Source organism: Lepidochelys kempii, chromosome 1 (assembly GCF_965140285.1).
Source record: "Lepidochelys kempii isolate rLepKem1 chromosome 1, rLepKem1.hap1, whole genome shotgun sequence".
Lineage (NCBI taxonomy): Eukaryota > Metazoa > Chordata > Testudines > Cheloniidae > Lepidochelys > Lepidochelys kempii.
In genome coordinates, this window is record NC_136380.1 from 322,305,778 (window position 1) to 322,324,690 (window position 18,913).

The following is an 18,913-nucleotide window of genomic DNA, read 5'->3' on the forward strand; positions in this document are numbered from 1 at the left end:
ACACTAGAAACTTGAGTCTACCTATGTTAGACTTCATGTCCACACTACCCACCTTCTGCTGGTGGTGCCCATCCTCACCAGGAGTGCTTCCACCAATTTAAGAGGGGCAAGGTGGAGGGCTGAGAGACCAGGCTCTCAGCTCCACACGTGACTCCTCACTGGGAGCCTGGCTGCTGCCCCCTGGGCTCTCAGCTCCCCGCCACTGGAAGTCCAGCTTCACCACCCCCACACCCCCGCGCCCGGGCTCTCGGCTCCCCACTCCCAGGAGCCCAGCTTGTCCCCGCCCCCCCACCGAGCTCTCGGCTCTCCGCCACTGAGAGCCCCGCTGGCCCTGGGCTCTTGGCTCCGTGCTCCCAGGAGCCCAACTTCCCCCCAAGGCTCTTAGCTCCCCGTTGCCAGAAGCCCAGCTGTCCACACTGAGTCCAGGTGGGCAGCCCCGGAGCCTCTGGGCAGCAGCTGGGCTCCCTGGGGGGAGCCTCCATGCAGCTGAGCTCCCTGACAGGAGCCATGAGCCCAGGCATCAGCCCAGCTGGAAGTGAGGAGCCAGGCAAGCTCAGCCCAGTGGGGAGCCCAGGCAGTAGCTGGTCTGGGAGCCTGGGGGGACAGCCCGGCTCCAAGCAGGGAACTGGGCTCTAGCTGGAGCCCCCTACCACCCATCTTCCTTGTCAGTTTTAGGCTCCAGCATGGACAGGCCCGCCGACAGCAATCTGGGCCCCAGGGCAGAACAGTCAATGGGCCCCCTAGAAAGGGATGGCTGAGGTTTTGGGGCAGTGCTGTGCCTGCTCTGGCTGGTGCCCAGTGAGCTGCCGGCTGCGCTGCTGGACACGCTCTTCCGGTACAGCCAGTGTTTCCTCATGCCCGCCCATTTGCTTTCGTCGCTGCTGGCACCACCCTATGCATGCCTAGGAGCCCTGTGGCCTGCCCAGGTGATTTAAAAGAGCCCAGGGCTATGGGTGATGGGTATCAAAGGCAGGGGGAGGCTGTACCTCCCCAAACAGCCTTGCGTGGCCCCGTTCATGCTCCACACCCAGGCCCCTTCCTGCTTCCTGGGCTATGCTACAGGGGGCTCTTCCCCCTAGTGGCTGGGGCCCCAGGCTGGGGCTGGGGAGCTAATGGGAGCCGGGCTGCACTCTGGGGCTGGGGGAGGGAGGCTGTGCCGCGCCGCCCGGCCCGCTCACCCACCTGGTGCTCTGAGGCTGGTGGCACTTGAGCGGCTGGGGGAGTGCTGGCTGCCGTGCTGGGAGAGGGAGACTCCGGTGGGAGAGGCAGGGCCTTGGGTAGAAGGGATGGTCCAGGCCCAGGGCTAGCCTCCCCAAACCTGGGGTTCACCCACTTCCCATGCCCAAGCCCCTGTGCAATTGCCCCCTTCCGTGCCCCCCCTCAATCAGCAGGTCTGAGCATGGAGCCATGAAATTGACAAGAATGGGAGCCCACAGCTGAAGTAAGTAACCCACAGTGTCCACACGGACACTGCATTGCCGTAACTACACTCACATAAACCCTTTGTTTCTCAGGAGGTGGGGTCATGATGTTGGTGTAGTAGGGCACTTACATCGGTGGACACAAGGCTGTAGTGTGCACAGCAACATAACTAGATTGACGTAAACTGCCTTATGTTAGGACACCTTCCCTTGGGCAGTCCTCTGGGCTGCAAAGCTGCCCAGCATCCCTCCAGAACAGCCCCACCACTCCTACCCCCAACTCTGCCTCGGTATGCCCCTTACAACAGAGTTTTCCTTTCTTTAAAAATGTGTAACGAATATTTTAGTTTCACTAAATGAAAAAAAATCATTTTGTTTCACTATTCCATTGAAAACTGAAAATTTTTAACCAAAATGAAATCTGGTCTGAACCTGGCCCCTGTCAGGAGATTCTGTTGTCAGGAATGATGTAGTTTTGTTCCTTCACCTGCATGGATATTTTATTATATATTTACTTAATCACATTCTCATTGGTTTCTGGTAAATATTTTTTATTATCCTTTGTTAAGGAACCTAGGGACCTTTGGGAATAAGGTCTCCATGTATGTATATTATTAATAAATATTTTAATGACACAAACCAAATAGTTAAAGGGACTGGTCAATTAACAATTATATTTTCTAAATAGGATCTACTTCAGCTTTTGACACTGTAAAAGTTTCTAAGGGGGAAATCCATTCTGATTTGGAAACACTAAAAGGTAAATCCATCTGTCCTTCAGTTTGCTTAATGCTGTAAAACTCAACAGCTCTGCTCACTCCTGCCTGGTTTTAAAATCATTAGGAAGTAAGTAAGAAAAAATGTAAGAACATTTAAGTAAAAATTGGCATTACTGGGTTTTTGTGTTCCCCGGCTGCTGCTCAGGCACAGAGCAAACAAAGACATAACAGAGCAGCAAAGAAAGATTACAGAAAAGACAAGGAGGCTACATATATCAGGCTGTGGGTGTAGTGGCTTCTTCTCAGAAACTTTATGGGTACTGTGCAGGTTCATAAGTAGAAGGAAGAGTTGGGGCACAGGTAGGCCAAAATCAGGCAGAGAATCATAGGACTGGAAGGGAACTTGAGAGGTCATCTAGTACAGTCCCCTGCACTCATGTCAGGATTAAGCATTATCTAGACCACCCCTGACAGGTGTTTGTCCAACCTGTTCTTAAAAATCTCCAATGATGAAGATTCCACAACCTCCCTGGGCAATTTATTCCAGTGTTTAACCATCCTAACAGTTAGGAAGTTTTTCCTATTGTTCAACCTAAACCTCCCTTGCTAGAATTTAAGCCCGTTGCTTCTTGTCCTAGCCTCAGAGGCTAAGAAAAACATTTTTTCTCCCTGCTTCTTGTAACAATCTTCTACATACTTGAAAACTGTTATCATGTCCCCTCTGAGTCTTCTCTTCTCCAGACTAAACAAACCCAATTTTTTCAATCTTCCCTCATAGGTCATGTTTTCTAGACCTTTAATCATTTTTGTTCTTCTCTGGACTTTCCGTTTTCCCACATCCTTCCTGAAATGTGGCTCCCAGAACCGTACACAATACTCCATTGAGGCCTAATCAGCACAGAGTAGAGCTGAAGAATTACTTCTCGTGTCTTGCTTATAACACTCCTGCTAATACATCCCAGAATGATGTTCACTTTTCTGCTACAGCATTATACTGTTGACTCATTTAGTTTGTGGTCCACTATGACCCCCCTATTCCTTTCCACAGTACTCCTTCCTAGGCAGTCTTCCCCATTTTGTATGTGTGCAACTGATTGTTCCTTCCTAAGTGGAGTACTTTGCATTTATCCTTATTGAATTTCATCCTATTTACTTCTCACCATTTGTCCAGATCGTTTTGAATTTTAATCCTGTCCTCCAGAGCACTTGCAACCCTTCCCTGCTTGGTATCATCCGTGAATGTTCTAAGTGTACTCTATGCCATTATCTAAATCATTGGTGAAGATATTGATCAGAACCATACCCAGAACTGGACCGGCATGGCCAAGGTGGATCTTCAAGTGGAAGAAAGCTGATGAAAAACAGCATAAGAGAAAGCATCCTCTACTGACATTAACAAGTCGAACATGGTAGAGAGGATGTTTGCCAGCCACACTTAGGTCCCACTGTCCCAAACCCAGCAAATTCACACTTGAGGCAGTGGGGCCATTGGAAATATAGTGAAAACCCATAAATCTGATCTGTAGATTATGCAACAGAAGAGGAAGTTTACCCACTAATATGTTGTAGCATGTAGTGAATTAAAATGAGTTTTTCCCCAAAGATGAATTTATTGGGAATCTTCTTTTAATAAAAAAAAAGCCGTGCTTGAATAAAATTGATCAGAATACTGAACTGCTTAGTGAAACTGAATATGCACAGGTTTAAAGTCAATTCCTTTCAGACAGTTACAGGGGTGATATTTATCTATGTACAAAAAACGACAAATTGCCAAAAGACAATGTAGATTGTGCTTTCCCACACATGTTGAACAAGATCCTCAAGTAATCCTTGCACATTTTTTCGTTGATTTGTTTGGGATGGATACAGCAATTTTTCTCCATTGGCTTGTGTTTATTATCTACTAGATGAGAAAGACCATTCTATTTCTACTGCTCTGAGTGATTCAAAGACATAGATTTTTTTTCCACTCGTATTTTGAATTTATCTTCTTACATGGCAAATTTTTAACGCAACATAGATCAATAAGGGGGACACCGTTAGTTACTGTTGCATGCATGGCTATGATTGGATACTAAACTTGTACTTCCAGAACAGTACTAAGTTATTTAATGGCCACCAAGTTTTGATCTCCCAGATGTACAAATGCTATGTTCTAGATTTGCCAGATGTATTAGTGTTGCTCTTGCCATGTATGTATTCTCAGATGTCCTCACTAGCTCCTCATTCACACTTTCAGGATGTTGCACAACTTTGCCCCAGCTACATCTCAGTCCTTGTTTCTACTAACTCCGCTCCACATCCCCTATGTGCTGTCCACTCACCTATCCTCGATGCTTTTTGTCTCCTTCACCCTTCTTCTCATGCTGAACCCTCTGTCTAGAACCTTTATGCCTTCTGCAGGGAGAAATTCCCCTTGTGCAGAGACCCAGCAGAGGGCCTATGCAACCATTTAAATCCTATTTAAGCTCATAATTACATAAGGGCTGAAGTGAAATGTAAGTGGTGCCTAGGCCTTCTCCTGGTGCTCTGCACAAGAGAAGATTTCACCCCCAAACACTCACCAAAACATCCTCTTCCCCATCCTCTTCAGACTGCTTTTTAAAGCCTACAACTCCAGCTAGCTTTCCACTATTGATATTGGCTCTGTTGCTATGTATTCCCACTTATTCACCCTGCGTGTCCATTATTTTGGGGGCCTTCATGCTTCCTTATCATAATTTCTTATGTCTTTCTTATTTAGATTCTCTTCTGTACAGAGAACATGCACTTTCGTTGTGTGAAGCACCATAACAATGCCTGATGCAATAAATACTAATTGTGTCAAATTGCCAGCACTACTTTGATGGGTCTCACACTTTCTCTTCTTGGGGAGGGTTCAGGGCACAGTTTCTCACCCCTGAAATGGGGTATTAACTGCCCAACTAGGGTCCTAGAGGAGGGGAGTAGAGAGGGAGGGAGCCAGGCCCGCCCACTCCAGGTCCCAGCCCAGAGGCCCTAGGGATAGCGGTAAACTGCTTGAACTAGCGGTTCCTTCTCCTGGGCTACTTCCCTCTCCTGCCCTTCAGCTTGTGGGGCTTCCTGCCCTCCCTCTGCACAAATCAGGTGTCCCTTTACCTAGGGTCTTGGTCTTCTTAGTCCACCGCAGCACTTCTCCAAACTCTCCTCTGCTTCCCTCCAAACTGCTCTCTACTCCAACACCAATCCACTCTGCTTCAACACCTTCCCTTGTCTGATTGAAGCAGGGGGATTTATCAGGTGACTGGCTTCAGGTGCTTTAATTGGCTTCAGGTGTTTTAATTAATCTGTAGCAAACTTTCTTCCCTCTACAAGGAATAAGGCTCTCCTACTGCTCTCTGGCCATGCTTTATCACATAATATTATAATAGCCATGCACATATAATGTTATGTTCCCAGGAATAGCTAATTATGAATTCATTTGTACTGCACCCAGAGTTGTGCTGGGCACCTCACAGAAGAGATATGTAGACATGGTCTCCTCTATGATTTATCTGCTTCTACAGCCCAGAATCATAGTGAGGACTTTTGGGGGTAGCTGCCACAATTTATGAATTCATTTCTAATATACTGTGTTCCTTAGGTTTTTATCGCCATGTACCTCGTTCCTAATGAGTAACTGCATTTTGGGTTGCTTTTTCCTTTTACATTTTTTCCAGGGTGAACCTCGTTTTCTTACCTGCCCACCTCTCTAACCTCTTTAGGTCCCTTTTTATTATTTTGCCATCCACACTAGGTTTTGTAACAGCTGTCAGTTTAGTATAATCTGTGAGTTTAATTAATATACTGTTTGCCAAAGAGCATAAGCAGCCAAGTCAATTACACAGCAAAAAAGGAAGAGATGACCTTTACTTAGCTATCAATGTTCAACTAAAAAATTCTTGTTTCACAAAGAAAAAGTACAGAACTCCCAGCCTTTGTAGATATAATAGCATATACAAGGCTACCTTGCTAATTTAACTTGAGTCATTTTCAGAATTAAAGTATATTATTTGCCAAACTAAATAACCCACAAATGAAAACCAGGCAACTTGTCTGATCCAAGTAAACGAGACGCATTGGAAAAAGATTAGACAAACACACAGTACTTTTTTGCCATGATATCTTTATTACATGTACCATGATGTTACTTGACTAGAATTGCCTCAGACATTAAAGGCAATTGCAGGCAGCCAGTTAACAACAGACTTTATTTAGAACACATGCTTTTTTGATATTTTCATCTTCTATTACATAAAAAGTGCAATTTTCTGAAGCCCAAGACCAGTCTAATAACATTTGAGCAAAAGCTAGCGTTCTCTGACATTATCATCTCTGGGCTATTGTTGTGGCAGTAGGAATTAGAGCATAAAAAACTCTACCAATCTATTAGGAATAATTGCAGTTACTAGTTTGGTCTCCCACTGAGGTTAGAACCAAATGCATCAAGATAGACAATATTCTTATTACTGTTTCTCAAAATCATCTTCGCTTGTAACGCCATTGGTACACAGAAGAATTGCTTTTGGGGATTATCCAGGGTAGCTGCTACTGGCTTACTCTGCAGAGAAATGATAAAGTTTACTCTTGCTTTAATTAGACCATTTATTTTTAAGGAGGCCTATCCAGGTAGAGCAAAAATCAGCAATGATACAGTAATAGAGCTACACTTTTCCAAAGTGATTTGCAATTTTGAGAGTGTCAGCTTTTCACTGTTCAATCTGAGACACTTTAAAGGAGCCTGATATTCAGGAAGAGCTGATCTTCCATGCAAAAGAAAAATTATGAATCCCATTTTGTTTGTATTTTCATTTCAGAGACAATTTTAAAAAACCACCTCTTACTCCCCCACTCCCCGCACAAAATAAAAAGCAGAACTCCATAACGTTTTTTGTTTGTTTATAAAAGTTCATAGAGGGATATGGCTATTAATATCCATATCTGTCCATGAACTTTTTGATTCAACAAAGTACTTAAGCATGTGCCTAAGTCATATTGAAGTCATTGGGGCTTACATATACCCTTGAAGTGTGCTTTGTTGAATAAAAATGGACTTCAACACATGCTTACAGTTAAGCACATGCTTAAGTGTTTTGCTGAATATGGGGCCTAACAGTTTTGCTTGGATCCCATTTAGGATAGCTTGAATGAGCTTGTTTTCTTTGAGGAAGTCCCATCTGTCTACACTATTATTTACTATGTTTAAACTATAATTATGAGCTGGGTTAAACTTTGTTATGAGTTGAGTTAACAAAACTGATATGTGAATGCATCATTCACTTCAGATTGCTGCAAGAGAAGTTAAGGGGCCACACCTCAAACAAAGCACAAAAAGTATGTCTATGCTGCAAGGAAAAAACCCTGGCACCGAGACTCAGAGCTTGGGTCAGCTGACAGACTCATGAGGCTTGAGTGATGGGGCTAAACATACCAGTGTAGATAGGGTGACCAGATGTAAGGGAGAAAATATCGGGACACATGGGGGAAGGAAAAAAAAAAGCCAGAGCGGCCAAAGCCGCAATATCGGGACAAATGGCGTCCCGACCGTACATTGTCGTACAGTATGAACCGTGCATCAGGAGGCAGGCAGGGCCAGAAGCCAGAGTCTGGGATCTCTCATGTGCAGGGTCTGAAGCAAGACAAGTGGGCAGTGTGTATAGTTGCTCAGACAACTCCCTGTCATGGCTTCCTGGCTTAAATACTGGTGCCAGCCCATCAGTGGGCTGTGAGAAAATTGCCACTCAGGTCATGCTGGGTGATGCTTCCCACAGGAGGCTAATTTAAGTCTCCTGTGGTGATATCAGTAGCCCATAACCCTAACCCTGCAGTTTCTTCCACCATGAGGCTGAGTCAGTTGGCCAGAGGCTTTTTTTTGCAGCGTAGATGTACCGTTAGAGTATGCCCAGAAACAAACATCATGTGGGCAGGGTGTTCAATTGGGCATTTTCCTGACCGTGGGGGGGGGGGGGGCGGGCAGGCAAGACAGAGCAAAGACATGAAAGAGAGAGACCGAGAGCGGAGAAAGAAAACAAAGCAGCAGCCTGTAAGTATGATATGACCTGGGAGAAGCTTAGAGAAAGGTCGGGGGTACTGGCTGAAAGGGGCCTGCAATCTAAGAAATTGCCCCTTTGCTTTTGGCTCCTCCTGTGTTCGCAGAAGCCGGACATTGTTAATCCCTTGTAAATAAACAAGAATGCGTCAGATCAAATACCATACTCCATCATGAATTTCTACCCCCAACTGGAGCATGCCCAGGACCCTGAACTTTGACTAGTCCGTCAGCTATGACAAGCTGATAAAAAACTTTACTAAATTGCTCTTCCATTTTTTAAAGTATTTTTCCTAAACTTATTTTGATTGCAAATAAATTCCAAACGTCATTACCTTACAAGGTATTGGGAATGTATTGTGGTATTGTGAATGTACGTGCTGTGGGTGAAATTCAGCCGTGTGGTGCCCTGCACACTTCAGTTCCAGGGTGCATAGACTTTGTGCTGTCCTTCTGCCCAGAGCTGTATTTCAGGCTACAATGTAGGAACGGATGGTTAGAACTAAAGGGAGTGTCACATGTCATATGAATAATCATGCTTCCTACATTTGTAGTAAAGTCTTAGATCTGCCCTATGCCTCTGATGTCACTATCACTGTAATGATTCAAAGCAGCCACATACACTCAGAAGTGTTTTATTCTATTTTTTAGACAGAAATGGCTGGACACAATCATAGAATTAGTAAATTATCCCAGTCAACATCTATTTAGAATTTTAAGAATTGCTGTTGCAATTATAAACACCACTCAGATAGCAAACACTATAAGGGTTTTCACCCATGTGGTTTCTCAGAAGAAACTTCTGTGGCCTGTTCAGTTTCCAGCCCACCAAGTTTTCCTGTCCTCCTCACTGCATAATCTGCTACAAGTGATTTGTGTGAGATGCTTCTCAAGAAAAATAGGCTTGGTTCGGCCCTCATCCAATCTGTAATGTAAAGAAATAAACTGGTATATACTGCCCTGTCAAGCTGGCTAATTTGGATTTACACTCCAAAACTGTTCAAGGAGAATTATGTCAGACTCTAATTTATGGCAAAATACAGATATATCATCCTATCACAGAAAGTGATGCAGATCTTAGGTTCTGGAGGAGGTGTGGTAATTGTATAAATGAGAGGGATATCATCAAGAAAACACTGAAATCACATGCAGCCCTAATAAACTGGCTACCTTGGAACAAGTAAAAAGTGAGAGAAAGAGAGAGCGAGAGAGCACCCATGCAAGAAGGAAAAACATATGTGACTGATGCTAGTTTCATTGCCTGCTGTGCTACCAGAAGGTGCTTAGATACCAGAGTGGAATGTATGGCATAAAAACTTAAATAGACACAGGGTGGCCACTCACGCATCCCCAGAATACTGGACTGTCTGCTACTTCTGGAAATAATGTGGCCCCTCCCTCAGCAGTGTGACCATATGAAGTGATGCCACAGAGGGGACACCGTTTTGAAGAACACACCACCCCGCCCCCACCAGTGTGACCTCTAATGCACTGCGTCACACCAGGGGCGGGGAAGCAGTGCACTCTTCAAAATGGCATCTCCCATCCAATGCCACGTCTAGTTTTGTCTCAGTACTGGTTGGGGGACAACCTTAGAAAAGCAACACTGTCCAGCTGAAAACCAGATGAATGGCCTGCCTAGTCGAGAGGCAGTTGTAAATCAGTTCTCCAGCAACTTTAATTTGCCTTATGAGGGCCTAGAGCCTAGGCAAACCTCTATACATTCTGATGCTGAAACAAGACTCAGGTGGATGGAGATGACCAGAGGCAAGGCTGGATGAGTGATCAAGATATGTCACAGCACGAACACAGAGGAGCACAAATTAACACACTGCTTCTTTCAAGAGACAGACACAAACAAAGGTGAAGGACAACAGAAAAATTAATGAGTTAGTAGAATCTTCTGCTTAAGTATGCTAGTTATCTCTTGAATGCCTGGTCTGTGTTAGGAAAATTAACTGTTGCTGACAATGGGTTGAACAAGGATTAAGGCCCTACCAAATTCATGATCCATTTTGGTCAATTTCATTGTCATAGGATTGTTAAAATAGTAAATGTCATTATTTCAGCAATTTAAATCTGAAATTTCATGGTATTGTAACTGTAGGTGTCCTCACCCAAAAAGGAGTTGTGGAGAGGTCACAAGGTTATTGTAGGGGGGCTTGCGATGCTTCTACCCTTACTTCTGTGCTGCGGCTGGCAATGGCACTGCCTTCAGAGCTGGGCCCCCAGCCAATAGCTGCTGCTCTCCGGCCACACAGCTCTGAAGGTAGCATAGATGTAAGGGTGGTGATACCGCAACCTCCCCTGCAACTCCCTTCTCAGGCAGGACCCCCAATTTGAGAAACATGGCTCTCCCCTCTGAAATCTAGGGTAAACGCACACAAAAGACCAGATTTCACTGGGGGAGACCAGATTTCATGGTCCGTGATGCGTTTTTCATGGCCATGAATTTGGTAGGGCCCTAACAATGAAGCATCTGAACCATTACTAAACACAGTTTAGCTGCAAGCATAGCCAAGAACAAGTTGTTAAACTATGGTTTCAAAAACAGCACTTATTTTTATGAACTTAGGCAAGCCTTTTGAATGATCCATGGTGCACAGAGTCAGCATAAGATCACAGGAGAACCATGGGATGCTTCCAACACCCAATGGGGGTGTGAAGGTAATGGTAGTTCAGTGCATAATATGAGTATTATTCATATCCATTGTCTAATCCTGCTCAGAGTCAAAATAAATGACATGGTGATTAAAACACCAGTGGCCACTGATGCTACTTTGTCCATATGTACTGCTACCACTGATGAAAATTTAGGAAAAAAATTCTATTGTAAACAAGGCCCGAGAAGTTAAGTGACTTGCCCCAGGTCAGCCAGAGAATCAGATCAGGAAAAGAATCCAGGAGCCAGAGCTTATGTACTCAACTAGAGTAAATCAATGCAGCTCCACTGAAGATAATGTATATCAACTGAGAATCTGGCCTAAACTCTTAGTCCACTGCTCTTTCTAACCACTATGGTTTAGTCAACTTTCATCCAAATTCCTTGCCCGGCTAATGATAGAAGACTTACAACTATGTTAAAAAAGATCTGTGTTGCATGCCGTGTATATTTTTATACATTATATGAGTTGTATTAGTTTTTGCAATTAGAAATAGTAATTACTCAGTTGGGCCTGATCGACAATGTCCTTAAAACAAAACAAAGGCTTTCTGTATTTTTTCCAGTTGATCTCCAAGTAATTATTATTAAAATCTGTTACACAGGCCTTTTAAGATCGACTCATTTTTAAATTTTCTATCTTTCTTCATGCTTTGCTATGGAATTTACTCAGAGAGAAAGTGAGAGATAGAAAGCAGGTACCTGAATAGTATCTGCTTTTAATATTTCATATTCCTCTTCTTTCTTTGCATAATAACTTTCCAGACCTGTAGGGAACATAACATGAAAAGGAGACGCCAGCAGCTGATAACAAAACATGAGCTTCATTCAAATGTGCAAATGATGTGTATTTATTTCTAAATGAAAAACTAAGCAAAAAGTCTGCTGCATACTCACACATTAAAATTTCCCAGAGGCTCGTCTAACTGGCATCAGTAAGCTGTTCCTATAAGGTTTTGTAGAACATGTTTCCTTACATAGAGAACAGAGTACCAATGTGCTAGGAGCTATGCAAGCACAGAAGAGGAGACAGTCCCTACCCTGAAGAGCTTACAGTGCTATTCTTTTGTTAAAATGCTATTTGAATTTGGATATAGCTCTTTTGGGTATGAACAAGGAGGGGAGGAAAATGCTTATGCTTCTCTATTGTTATTTATTGGTTGGTGTCAGTTTGTTAAAGGGGGTAGGACATGCACATACACATAAAGGTGGTGATTTTAATATACTCTGGACAAATAGATAAAGGAATGCATGGCATATGGGTCTCAATTAAATGTATGCACTTAATTGTGCATCATTCACTAGGAAATACCAAAGTAAGGGGGTGAAGACAAGGGGAAAGGATGTTGCTTGGGGAATTTAAAGGCCAAGTTATGCCCCAGCCCTGCATGGATGTGCTAGGAAGTGGAGAGGATGCTGAGAGACCCTGTCCTGTCCTCTGCACATATGCATACAGGGCAGAAGCCATATGGGGGAGACAATCAATCCCCCACCCTTAATAGCACATCTGCAGGCAGCTGCATGGTAGTATGAGCATAGGCTACACACCCTTTCTGACAGGCGTAGCAAAAAGCACTGTAGTCTGCACATACCAGCCACCCTGAGCCAGATGTGAAAAGTTATTTAGGTGCCTAAAAATGCAGCTAAGCACCTAGTGCAATTTTTAAAAGCACTTTGGTGCCTAACTCCTAATGAAACCAGTGGGGGTTAGGAACTTGGGCACTTCTGAAAAATCCCAGTAGGTGTCTATGTGCATCTTTAAGCACCTAAATACCTTTAAAAATCTGGCCCTATGATAGCAAAGACCTTAATCCTTCCTTCTCCTCTGCTCTGGAGTGCAGGCATGCCCTTCTTTCAGTGCTCTAAGCAGCCATCATTTTGCCCTAAATGTTTAAAAGAAGAGTTCCCAATACCTGAGCACATAGCTTATGTGAGTAGCAACTGCATCTGTTTGCATACAGGTGGGAGTCTTGCCTGAGTAAGGATTTCATGACTGGGCCCCATATTAACACTATGTAACTTTACTTATATACATAATGTTCATCTGGTTCTCTTACTTTTCCAGGAAACAGAAACTGACCTACTACCCTGATGGAGCCTTGTAAGAACGTTGCTAAACCATCTAGATTTTTGTCTCCCCCAAATGTTGTCCCGTGCATTGACACATCAAAAACAACAGTCTCGTCTTTTTTATGAAAAGCAGCAGTCTACCTTTCGATGGTGCTGTTGCCTCTCTCTTCTCATTTGGGCCCGCTTTTGCTGCCACTGAAATCAGTGGCATCACTTTTTATGGGGTACTAGCACAAGCAGTAATTAAATTACAGGGGCTGCTGCCACAACAGTTTACTCCAATGTAACTCTTATTGACGTCATCGGACTTGCACTTGGTTTATACTAGCATAAGTGCGATCAGAATCAAGACCATGGTCTTCAAAATAAAGGATATTTGCTATAAGGATACTTATTAGAAAACGAACAGGAGCCTGAGTTTGCCAAGCTCATACTGCAAGACTGTTTTAGTCAGGCGAGTTTTTGGTTTATTATCTTGACTTTGGAGACAATTTTTTTGAGGTGGTTGGTTGGTGTGTCCCCCCCCCCTTTTTGGGGGGGGGTCTTTTAATTTGGTATTATAGGCAAGGAGAGGCTCTACTAAGAGCAGAATATGTTCTAAGCTGCTTTGCATTCTGAGTTTTTTAATAATGATTTTACACAGTACCTAGCCATTTATGATCAAAAGTTACCTTCATAACGGAGTTTAAAATACGAGCAGTTAACAACCCAAAATGAATAATTTTATTAGAAATTCTCAAGTGTACACTACTAGCACAACTCACTGGGGTAGCAGCCAAGAACTCACTACATGAATGCGAATTTTCTTAATTAGGAAAAAAGATCTTCTACCTTCAACTATTTTTCCTTATGGCATTTTCTTAGTTTTATTCCTTTCATTACATCCTTATTAGCATTATAGTTCCTCATAAAACAAACGTATCTTTTGATTATTTTATTTTTCTTTAAATAATGTAATTTGTTCTAATCCACTGGAAGGTGACGAGGGAGAGCAACTGTCAACGTCAAGAATAGGGGAGTGCTGGGTGCAAGACACAGCTGGAGCGTACCTGGTTGTGGTCAGACAGTGCTCATTTGTGCCTTCATTTTTTTACCCTTTTGAGATCTGAGCAGAATCATGGCTGTTGTAGCTTTATGGAATACAGATCTATAATTTTGGCTCTAAACACAGCAGCAAATTAGGTCACCTTAACAGAAACTTGAGAGTCACCAGCAGGTTCAGTTCCAGGAGGTTCTAAGGCAGTGGTGGGCAACTCGCGCCGCTTCCCGCAGCTCTCGTTGGCCAGGAACAGAGAACCATGGCCACTGGAAGCTGTGGGCGGCCATGCCTGCAGACGGTCAATGTAAACAAACTGTCTCATGGCCTGCCAGTGGATTACCCTGATGGGCCACCTGTGGCTCACAGATTGCCCACCACTCTTCTAAAGCCTAGAAAAAGAGAGGCATCTTACAGTGCATTCTAAGGCCATGACCCTAAAGTATGGATCATATGAGCTGACCCCACTGCCCAGAGAGAGCTATCCTGACTTTTGTGACTGAAGAGGACCCCTGCACAGAGCAGCTTGCAGGATTGGGGCCTAAGAGTGCTCAGGCTCTGATATATGTCTGACAGGAATTAATTAGAGGTCACAGCCTGTTACTGGGACTTAACTTTTACCTCAGGACAGACACCCACAGCATTCCTGCCATAAACACGAGAGGTGGCTGGGCATAGGCAAAGAGGCAGCCTTTGAGGTAACTAAGACCTTAACCAGCACCTCGAGAAGTGTATAGGTAGCCATTCAATGGTAAAGAGTACTGATGTATAAGTTCTCAGCAGTCTGCCCTACTCAAAAAGTGGGTAAACATATTCTACAGTAGTTGAAGCATTTCATTGTCAATCAAAGTTATGACCAGCAAGAAGGCCATGCAATTGTCTAATTTTCCAGTAAAAGATGTGTATAATCCTGGTGGGAATGTGTCTGAGAGAAAATAGTGAAATCTCTTCCAACTACAGCTGTCAAGCAATTAAAAAAAATTGCACTTAATCACGAGATTAAAAAATAATCACGATTAATTGCAGTTTTAATTGCGCTGTTAAACAATAATAGAATACCAACTTAAATTTATTATACATATTTTGGATGCTTTTCTACATTTTCAAATATACTGGTTTCAATTACACTACAGGATACGAAGTATACAGTGCTCACTTTGTATTATTTTTTATTACAAATATTTGCACTGTAAAAAAAGATAAGCAAAAGAAATGGCACGTTTCAATTTACTTCATACAAGTACGGTATTGCAATCTCTTTATCATGAAAGTGCAACTTACAGATGTAGAATTTTTTTTTTTTTACATAACTGCACTGAAAAACAAAACTGTGTAAAACTTTAGAGCCTACAAGTTGACGCATGAAGGGGTACATGAATGTTTAGTATATCTGGCACATAAATACCTTGCAAGACCGGATACAACAGTGCCATGGGAATACCTGTTCTCACTTTCAGGTGACACTGTAAATAAGAAGTGGGCAGTATTATCGCCTGTATATGTAAACAAACTTGTTTTTCTTAGGTTTCAGAGTAGCAGCCGTGTTAGTCTGTATTCGCAAAAAGAAAAGGAGTACTAGTGGCACCTTAGAGACTAACCAATTTATTTGAGCATAAGCTTTCATGAGCTACAGCTCACTTCATCGAATTTGCCTTAGCAATTAGCTGAACAAGAAGTAGGACTGAGTGGACTTTTATGAGGTGAATTGAAAAATACTATTTCTTTTGTTTATCTTTTTTTACAGTGTAAATATTTTTAAACAAAAAGAATAATATAAAGTGAGCACTGTATGCTTTGTATTCTGTGCTGTAATTGAAATCAATATATTTGAAAATGTAGAAAAGCATGCAAAAATGTATAATAAATTTAAATTGGTATTCTATTGTTGTTTAATAGTGCGATTAAAACTGCGATTAATCGTGACTTTTTGAATCTAGTTAATTTGTTTTGAGTTAATCACTTGAGTTAACCGTGATTAATTCACAGCCCTACTTCTAACTATCTTGGATTTTTTATAGCACCCATCATTATGGTATTTTTACCAGATGAAGATCTAAGGTTAGTTCTGGCCATTGGCACTAGCTGTGAGTTCTGGAGCAGTTTGTGTGTTAAAAGAAAACACAAGTGATATGGTCTCCTGGATAGGTGACCAAACTGTGTGCATGTCAACACTGGAATTAAACACCTGTGATTGGCCCAAGTCAGCTGATACAGGGTCGTGTAGCTCAGGCTACAGGGCTGTAAAATTGCAATGTGGAGCCCAAGAGGTGGGATCTTGCATGGGGAGAGGGTCCAAGAACCCCAGCTCCACTCTGGGCCCAAATGTCTACACTGCAATTTGACAGCCCTGTAGACAAAGCCTGAGTCAGCTGACATGGGCCAGGCCTGGGTATTTAATTGCAGCATAGAGATACCCTGTGAGATAGGCCACCCGAGTTCTACTCCTGCCTCTGTGAATCTCTACTTCTGTGACTTTAGACAAATCACTTAACACATCTGTGCCTCAATTTCCCTCTGCCTCTAAAATAGAATAGTAATCTTTACTTAAGATGACCATATTTTCAAAATCTACAGTCAGGACACTTTTGTGGAGGCAATTCTTAGGATGATGAAAAAGCCATACCAAAAGCACAATGTTTCTTAAAAGGTGTGCAGGTGTCATGAGTGCCAGAGTGTGACTCAGTAGTGATACATGGATATTTTTCATAATGGAGGATTTGTTTCCAGTGACTTTGTGTTCTGAATAACTTGTCACAAAACCCTGAACAAGCATTGTTAAAACTCATACAGAGCAAAAGAACGCCTCGGATATTGTTTACACTCATTCAACTTTTCACGCCCACCCCATTTATCAGAGTGAACACTCATTTCACCTGATTGATTGTTTTTTTCAAGCTATTTTATTATTCTTGGTAGAAATTGTTCTGTGGTCACCATGAACATTTTGTAGTTATTAAAAAACCCTAAAGATTTTGATTAATGAAATAAATAAATAATAAATAAAATAATAAACCATCTCAGATGACCTAAAAGAAGCTCTTGGGAATATCATACAAGATAGATCTTTGGTCACTTTCTGCTTACCTACCTTTGTAAAGCATGTTGCAATAGATCGCCCAGCTGAGAATCTGCCCCATTTGACGTTATGAATGAGACTGGTTAAGTATTCATCTCCTTATTTTTATTAGAGACTTGGGGGCTTGCATACAGTGTGATGTCTAGCCAACAGGAACCGCTATTTGAGTGCTTCTGTTTTTCATCAGAATAAGAGAAAATAAAAATGTTTTGACTTTGCAAGATACAGGATTAAAAGCAGCTGCGACACTGGTGAAAGAGAAGTTCTAAATAAAACCTACTCAAAAATAAAGAGGAAGAGTCATGACAAGCGATCACTTTTGTTTTCTAATATCAAATGGCAGTTGGATTAACATATCAGGTCTCCCATGCCCAGGGCCCTCACTCAAATCTTTCATTTCCTAAAGTTCAACGGGCAGCAAGTGCCTCCATCTCAATATCTTTGCCGTCTTGAGTGTTAATCCTTTTGGCATGCAGTGAAATATTCTTTTTGCAAATGAACTTCAGATTCTTTACCCACCAAAATATGCAAACTTCAATTTTGATGGTCTACAAACCGTTGTCGGGTTAGGTTTGAGAATAGTGTGGCAAATTTATCTTCCAAAAACATCTGTGCTTAAATTGCCCACCAAGGTATCATATACTGCTTCTGATCTAACAACTTTGCAAATTGCTTTCCTGATTAAAAAAAAAAAAGACACTGATTATTCTAACTTCAAAAGGCAAGGTGAAAATACTTTCTGCAAAATGACAGCAATTATGGAAGGGGGGGGTGTTATTTATAGATGTGCAATAGACATCAGTTAATCATCACCATCAAGGCTGATTTCTAAGTGTTAGTTTAGGTGAGATTTTGATGCCTAACTCATTATCAGCTTCAAATGATGCCTGTTCCTCTCCACTAGCGGTTTCACTTTCAACAGTCTTAGACAACATAGAATGCATACAATGTAGCTGTAATTAAGTCATTCTCCAGGGAAGAGATAATAGTGAGTTAAAAGATACCTTGAGAGTGCTAATTTATCCACAGGGGTTCTTTTCTATTAGAGTTTAAATACTTTTAAGACTTAGTAGAAAAGCCCTAATTTGAAAGAACTGCAAAAGATCAAAGTAAACAAAGGAACGACGTCATTACACAGCATTAGTCTTATAGGTCATACATATACATCTCTAATAGTATTTCAGCACTTGTGCTTTAATCTCTTTTGGTAAAACCAGAGATTTGCATCCAGAAACTACTCCATTGTCCCCCAAAATTGCAAGTAGTCACCTAATTACATTTAATTAAATTATGGATGGTTAGTTACTAGTCACAGCAGAATCTTGGCCAAAGCCATGAACACTGCAAATAAAAGGAGAAAAGAATTCATTGTATATCTAAACTAGGGAATATATAGTATTTTAGTAACTGGAAGCAGAGACCAACACGATCATCTAGTTTTTCCTCTTGCCAGCCTATGATAGTTCTAGTATTATGGAGAGGTAGTAGGTTTCCAAAAATTAAAATTGCCACCAGCTTCCATTTTAAAGCCCTATTTTCGCTCCCTTATAACTTAAGTTTGGACATTTCCATATTTACTCTGCAGTAAAGGGAGACTAGTTCTGCAAAGGTCAAAGAAAATTTGTCAGTTTGACAATACCCACCTGCGGAAGTGAAGAAACAGATTGACAGAGCCAGAAGAGTACCCAGAAGTCACCTACTACAGGACAGGCCCAACAAAGAAAGTAACAGAACGCCACTAGCCGTCACCTACAGCCCCCAACTAAAAACTCTCCAATGCATCATCAAGGATCTACAACCTATCCTGAAGGATGATCACTCACTCTCACAGATTTTGGGAGACAGGCCAGTCCTTGCTTACAGACAGCCCCTCAACCTGAAGC

At 42.3% G+C, this 18,913-nt stretch overlaps 1 long non-coding RNA gene across 2 annotated transcripts in view; it reads right to left on the bottom strand.

Moving 5' to 3' along the window:
* Positions 1-6,285: 6,285 nt before the first annotated feature.
* The window catches only part of LOC140906896 (uncharacterized), a 57,845-nt gene continuing 45,217 nt past the window's right edge, over positions 6,286-18,913 (bottom strand). The window contains exons 1-4 of one of the 2 annotated variants that reach the window (XR_012157292.2): positions 17,043-17,179; positions 11,551-11,615; positions 8,522-8,661; positions 6,286-6,698 (exon numbers count right to left, since the gene is read on the bottom strand). This is a non-coding gene — a long non-coding RNA (uncharacterized LOC140906896). Of the gene's footprint in view, positions 6,699-8,521; positions 8,662-11,550; positions 11,616-17,042; positions 17,180-18,913 lie in introns of those variants that run through there. The other variant, XR_012157293.2, reaches the window with a different exon arrangement.